This window comes from Castor canadensis, chromosome 18 (genome assembly GCF_047511655.1).
Source record: "Castor canadensis chromosome 18, mCasCan1.hap1v2, whole genome shotgun sequence".
In the NCBI taxonomy this organism is placed as follows: domain Eukaryota; kingdom Metazoa; phylum Chordata; class Mammalia; order Rodentia; family Castoridae; genus Castor; species Castor canadensis.
Genome location: NC_133403.1, coordinates 7,431,775 through 7,439,231, shown reverse-complemented (window position 1 = coordinate 7,439,231; position 7,457 = coordinate 7,431,775). Strand labels below are relative to the sequence as shown.

At 36.0% G+C, this 7,457-nt stretch overlaps 1 pseudogene; it reads left to right on the top strand.

The window, feature by feature from the left end:
- The first annotated feature begins 4,462 nt into the window (after positions 1 to 4,462).
- Positions 4,463 to 5,078, top strand: LOC141418919 (histone chaperone ASF1 pseudogene; annotated as a pseudogene).
- The last annotated feature ends 2,379 nt before the right edge of the window (positions 5,079 to 7,457 follow it).

Below are 7,457 nucleotides of genomic sequence, written 5' to 3'. Positions count from 1 at the left end.
ATACTTAATATATACATACTTTATATATATTTTATATATAAAAATGTATAATTTCTATGTGTCAATCAAACATTAAAATATTTTTAAATACAATTTTGCAGTCTGTTTTCCACCACTGGTACCATATTATGGGCAGTTTTTATCTCAACAAGTAGAGATCTACTGCACTGTTTTTGGTTTTGTGTATGTAAAATTTTTTTACTAAAAAGTATACAAATCAAACTGCTACGCCAGATGAAATATCACAAAGTAGACACATACTAGTGACCAACACCCAAGGCAAGAAATTAATTTTTTTTACTCCTTCTGAACCTCATGTTTTTCTCTTTTCCTGACATTGGCTAGGATCTTTAATACAGCATTGAATAGAAGTGGAGACAGTAGGCATCCTTGCCTCAGATCCCATCTTAGAGGACATGCTTTGAATATTTCACCATTAAAAATGTTTGGTGTCAAACTTTTGTAGATACCCATTGGTAGACTAGCAAATTTCCTTCTATTGCTTTTCTATGGTTGTTTATCACAAATCATTCTTTAACCGTAACAAGCATTCTTTCCACACCTGCTGAGATAATACAATTTTCTCCTTCTGTTGACAGAGTTCAATACGCTGACTTTGTTTTAAATGTTATTTCCATCTTATATTCTTGAAATAAGCCTAGCTTTGACAAGAGGTACCCCAATTTCATCACCAAAGTGATTATATTAGTGTGATATTCTTAGATGTATATTCTTGATCTGGGTCCAACCCAACACCTGATATTTTAATACATTTTAAAATTTTCTCATCTAATAGGTTTAATTTTTAATTTCCACACAATGATAAGGTTGAGAATTTCTCATTTAACTTGTGGCCGTTTAAATTTTCTCTTATGATTTATCTGCTTATATTCTCTACCATATTTTGTTCCAAGAGTTTCCCTTCGTTGTTGATATATAGGAGCCCTTTATGCAGGATGCATGTCTTTCTTTCAGTCTCATGGATTTACTCCTGTTACTTAAATTTTTAAAGATTAAATTTATTAACTTTACTTTTTCTTTTCATATATTTTTAAGGAATGTACCCACTAACCATAGTTCATAAATATATTCTGTTGTCTTCTGTGTGTTCTACCTTTTTATAATCCTCATGAATTTCTTTTTACAAATACTGTGAGGTGTCTTTTAGTAGTTTTATGGCCACATGGTACCTTTTTGTTGATCAAGTTTTGACTCCAAGTAACTCTGAATCCATTTACAAAAGTAAGTCTGTTACAAAGGAACATGTTTTTGTCAAAATAAAATAAAACATAGTTAAGTAGATATTTTAAATAATGTTTTTCTTTATTGTTAAGATTTTATATGACTTAGGATGTTGGAGGACAAATGTCCTAGGTTCTGGAGAAAATTACAACTAGGAAGTTTCAAAAATGTTTCACTGGCATTGCAGAAAAAAAGAATATTAATCTATGTTTTAGTCAAGATACATTAGATGGAATTTATGATGTAACTTTAGTTCAAAACTTGTATAAGCAGGAAGACTGTGAGTTTGAGGCCAGTCTGGTCTACATAGTGAGACAATGCCTCAAAAACAAGGCAAAAAAATAGGCAAAAATATGGTTTTTACTTTGGTTGTTTATCACAATCATTCTTCAATTGTAGCAAGCATTCTTTCCACACCTACTGAGATAATACAATTTTGTGTACGTAAATAAGTACTTTCTTGGCATCTATAGCTAAAGATTCCACGTGCACACTACCTTTAGGCATTGCTAGGTCTGGGGGTGTGAATTAAACAAGTAGACAAAAGAGCTTCAAAGTGCTGTACTAGCTCAGAAGCCAGTGGAAAGGAGCACTCTTTTTATTGTTTTATTCCTTCAGCAGAAGAATCCTAGAGCAAAGTCTGAATTGCCCATCCTGAGTCTTGTGTCCATTCCTCTCATTTCAGTTGTTGCCCAGGAGACAGGGGATGTGGGTCAGGCCCAGGTCATATGCCAGATTGGAAGAGGGGATGGTTTGACCACCTAAACCACACATGATAGAGTACCCCTGGAAAGAGGTGTTCTGCGAGCAGGTGCTAGAGGAAGGGTTCTGGGTACACAGCTGCAATCTTCTTTCTTTTTGGAAGGGCTGGTCTTATGCACATGAGATCTTGGCTATGTGTCACTCCATTTCACTTTATAGATGAGATATAGCCAATTACACTGGGTCCTACTTTGCAATGTTGGCTTTTCAGTCATGTGTTACTCTGCTCAGAGGTGTATCAGAGGCATGAGGAACGATGCTGGACACACAACTAAAATCTTCTCTTTGGAAGAACTGATATTTCCTTAAGCACATGAGGTCTTGGCTATGTGTCACTCCACTTCACTTTACAGATAAGATATAGCCAATTACACTGGGCCTTATTTTACAGTGTTGGCTTTTCAGTCATGTGTTACTCTGCTCTTTAAGGAACTAATAAATATGGTTTTTTTAAACAGCATTTAGTGAAGTAGTAGGATTCCAGTAGCTGTTGAAAAATTATTTCCATTCTATTCCAAGAATGACCAGCAAAGGAAGCTGGACTGTCAAGGCAGCATGATACATCCCTCATCCAGATGCTTTTCATATCTCCAAGAACCCATCTCTGGAGACATCTCTTGACCTGGACCTGTCTTTGGTGCCACTGTGCTGTCCTTGTTCTATGGCGGTTTTGTTCAGGTAATTCAGGGCACTGTCGCTGAAGTGATGGTTCTTTAGTCTCTGCAGCTGCAGGCAGTGTGGCTTCTTTGTTGGCTGTGCTCAGGTTTCCCTTCCAATTTTCATTTGTTGTCTGGACAACCTTGTGAGAATCATCTAAAAGCAGTTTCTCCCAAAGTACAACCTAGAACATATTCGTGTTTTCATTTTTGTTTTTCTTCCCTGCCATTGTCTAAAAAGCACAATTTTTAAAAGTGAAAAATTACTTTTTTTGTTCTGATCATTTTGTTGTTTTGTTTTGATCTTTATTGCATTGAAAAAGAATATAGCCATCACCTTAAAATAAAAATGATACATCTTTATTACTTAAACAAAGTCACAGTAAAAAGGAAAGGTCAAAGGTGAAGTCACCAAACATCTCAAGTGGTAGCTACAGTATTCAGTGAGCAAACTTCTACACAGTCTCTTGTATGTATAAAGGAATAGAAATGTATGAATTACTTTATGTAAATGAAATTAGCCCATCACTGCACTCTGTCATCTCTTGAGTTTCTTTTTACTCAAAAAATATGTTGCAAGGTCGAAGACTGTTGTTCAGTCATAGAGCATGTGCTTGGCATGCTCAAAGCCCTGGACTCAACCCTCTACACCACAAAAGTAATGTCACAGACATATTTTCATGTCAGTAAATTAGTATCAATATTTTCTTTTTTAGTAGCAGTAGAGTCTCTTTGATGTGAAATGCACTTAAACGTATTTAACCAGTTCTCAGTTGGCCAATGTTAGGTGGTTTTCATTGTCACTGAAAATCAATGATGCTTTGACATCATCTCTGGACATCTCTTGGGCTTTGACATCATCTCTGGACATCTCTTGGGCACACATCTCCATAGCATGTGTCTAACTCCTAGATACCTTATCTTCTAGTTCTCTCTGTAAATGGTACTTCATAAATTATATTTCCCAATTCTTCATTATTTATTTATAGAAATGCACATTTATTTTAGAATTTAAGTCTCACCTGTAGCTACCTTGCTTGTCCCAATTCTAATAAGTTGATGCAAATATTGTAGGAACATGTTATAACATCTGCAAATGCTGAAGGATTTATTCCTTAAATTCCTGTGTTTGAGACTTTTGCTTACCTGACTTTTCTCACTCTGCCACCTTGTGCTTCCACATGTAATGAGATAAAAAGCATCAGCTGTATTTGGAGATTTTAGGGCTCCTCTCTAGAAGCAAAAGCATCATGCAAAGGTAAGAGCTATCCAGAACCTAAGCTGTTCAAATAACAGGCTTAGTTACATATTGGTATAAGCTTGTATGTCTTAATTGTGGAAAATTCTCTGTGTCCTGTGAACAGAAAAAAACCTTCCTCTTGAGCACATTTACAAATATTGACCAAAAGCAGACTGCAAAAGCAGACTGTAAATGAAGCCTTATTACATTGTTAAGAATCAATATCATATAAACTATGTTTTTGAACTAATGCAAAAAGAAAAAATTAATAACAACAGGATAGTTTTTTTTAAATCCTTTATTTCTGAAATTAAGTGACATATTATTAAATGGCTCCTTGGTTTGGAAGTCATTCATTAAAATAGATACACTTAAAAGTGAATGCTGGAAACAGGAAAGCTGCAAAACAGTGCATAGTTATCCTGTAAAAAAAAAAAATTTCTCTAGTCTCCATTGCAGGATGTCTGGCCAGCACTGGGGCAGGGGTCTGTGCCCTTGGAGCAGCACCATACTGGCATGATTTTGCTGTCAGAAAAAGCCCAGTCACCATTGTTTTTGAAATATGGCAAAGGTTCAGTTGAACAATATAGTGGTACTGGATAGCCCTTCTCTTTTCTACAGCACATTCTGTTTTGAGATTGCCTTCAAGTGCATCAAGAACCTGTCTGAAGACGTGGAATGGAAAATTATCTATGTGAGCTCCACAGAAAGTGAAGAATACAATCAAGTTTTAGACTGCTTTGTTGGGCCCTGTTCTGCAGGAAGGAATTTGTTTGTATTTCAGGATGATACACCTATTCCAGGATTCATTCCAGATGCAGACGAAATTGTTGCAATAGTCATGCTACTTCCTTGCACCTAAGAAGATAAAGAATTTATTAGAGTTACATATTATGTAAATAATGAGTATATGGAGACATAATTAAAGGAAAATCCACCAGTACAACCACTTTTCCTAGTTTCAAAGGAACATTTTGGCATCTAATCCCAGGCTCAAAAGATTCCACATAATTTAAGAAGACAACACAGAGAAGCTGGGAGGTGCAGAGAGCAATACTCCAAATCTACAGTCACTTCTTTCAACAGTGATTTTTGCATTCCTTTCAACATCAAAGGGATCATCCACATCAAAAAACCCACTAAATGTCACGTTAGAATCTCACATGGACTGCATGTGACTACCTGCCATCCCTTTAGTACAAATTAAACTATAAAAACACAGAACTATCTCCCTGAAATTCCTTAAGTACATAATCAAGACACAATGTCAAGAATTTGTTTTTTAAAATCCTGTAGAAAGTTTATAAGAAAACCAGTATTTGAGCAGATAAGCAAATCATAGACTATAAAAACAATGACTTATACATAATTTTTGAAAGGTAAGGAGGGGAGCGGGAACAATAAGGATTGCTCAGTGAATACAGCCCTTACAGTTTGAATCTTGAATGCTCCTTAAATACCCATGTAGTAAAGGACTGGTCCTAAGCCTGTGGTAGTATTAGGAGGTGGGAGAGCCACTAGGAGGCAGGTCCTTGTGGAAGGAAGTGAGATCACTGGGGGTATTCCTTTGATATTGAGACCCTGGACCCTTCTCTTCATCTCTTCTTTGTACAGAAACTTATTGATTTGATATTAACTCATTTGTGAATCCTTGCTTGTATTTCCTGAGATATTGCAGACCTGTTCAAAAAGTCCTTGCCTATGCCTATAGCTTGAAGTGTTTCCCATACATGTACTCTAGTAGCTTCAATGTTTTGGGTCTTAAATAAAGGTCTTTATCCATTTTCGCTTGATTATTTTATAGGGTGAGAGATGGGGACCTAGTTTCACTCTTCTACATGTGGATATGCAGTTTTCCCAGCACCACTAATTAGGCAGGTTTTTTTCCAATGAATGATTTTTGGAACTTTTGTCAAGAATCATAAGGCAGATCCAGGCATGATGGTACACACCTATAATCCAAGCTACTTGGGAGGAAGAGATAAGGAGAATCATGGTTCTAGGTCATCTCTGGCACATCTTTGGCAAAAAAAAAAGTAGTTCGATCCCATCTCAAACAGGAAGGTGGCCATTACAGTACACATCTGTGGCCCTAGACACTGGGAGGCATAGGTAGGAAGATGGCAGTCCCAAGGTCGACCCTAGGCAAAAATTCAAGAGCCAATCTGAAGACATAACTAAACAGAAAGTACTAAAGATGTAACTCAAGTGGTAGAGCACCTGCCTAGCATGTATGAGGTCCAGAGTTCAAGCCCCAAAACCGCACCCAAAAATAAACAGATGGCAGCCATGTGCCAAAGGCTCTTGCCTCTAATTTTAGCCGCTCCAGAGGCAGAGATCAGGAGGATTGTAGTTCAAAGCCATCTAGGACAAATAGTTTGTGAGACCCTATCTCAAAAACAAGCATCACAAAAAATGGGCTGGTGGAGTGACTCAAGGTGTATGCCCTGAATTCAAACACCAGAAACAATTCAGAAACAAAGATGGCAGTGCCTACTTGGCAATATTCCTGAATCTTCTATTCTATTCTATTGGTCTATACTTCTATCTTGGTGCCAGTACCATCCTTCTGTGATTTGTTTTAACGATGACTCTGTAGTGTTGTTTGAAGTTAGGTGTTCTGATACCACCAGAATTGTTCTTTTTACTCATAATTGCTTTGCATATTCACAATCTTTTGTGTTTCCACATTAATTTTAGCATTTTTTTCTATTCAAGTGAAGGATGTCATTGAAATTTTGATGGAGGTTTTGTATTAAGTTTACCTATAGCCTTTAGTGGTATGGCCATTTTAGCAATATTTATTCTACCAGTACATTAATGTGAGATACCTTTTCCATCTTCTAGTGTCTTTTAATTTTTCTGTCTTCAGTGATTTTTTTATAGCTTTCATTATAAAAGTCTTTAACAACTTTGGTTAAATTTATGCTAAAGTGTTTTATTTTTTGAGGGTATTGTGAATAAGATTGCTTCCTTGACTACTTTTTTCAGCAAATTTGTTCTTAGAGTATAGAAAGTCACTGGGTTTTTGTATGGTTCATGTGCTGCTTCTTGGCTGTAAGTACTTAACAGATTTATTAGTGTTCTGATGAAATCTTTGCGGGCTTTTTGTTATAGGATCATATCTTCTTATAGGTTGTCAAACAGGGATAGTTTGACTTCTTCCTTCATTATTTGTATTACTTTTATGTCTTTGCCTCATTGCTCTGGCTAAGAATTCAGTAAATATATGGGACAATACTGTGAGAGCAGATAACCTTTTCCTAATCTTCCATTCAGTATAATGTTGTCTCTAGGTCTGCCATATATATATTTTATTATGTTTAGGTAAGAACATCAGCATTGTATATCTATTCCTAGTTTCTATAGGGTTTTATCATTAATTCATTATTGGATTTTGTCAAAGGTTTTGTCTTCATCTATTAAGGTGATCATGTGGTTCTTCTCCTTGCTTCTGTTTAAATGCTGTATTACATTTGTTGATTTATGTATGTTGAACGATCCTTATATTTCTAGAATGAAGATAACGTGGTCATTAAGGATGATCTTTGTAATGT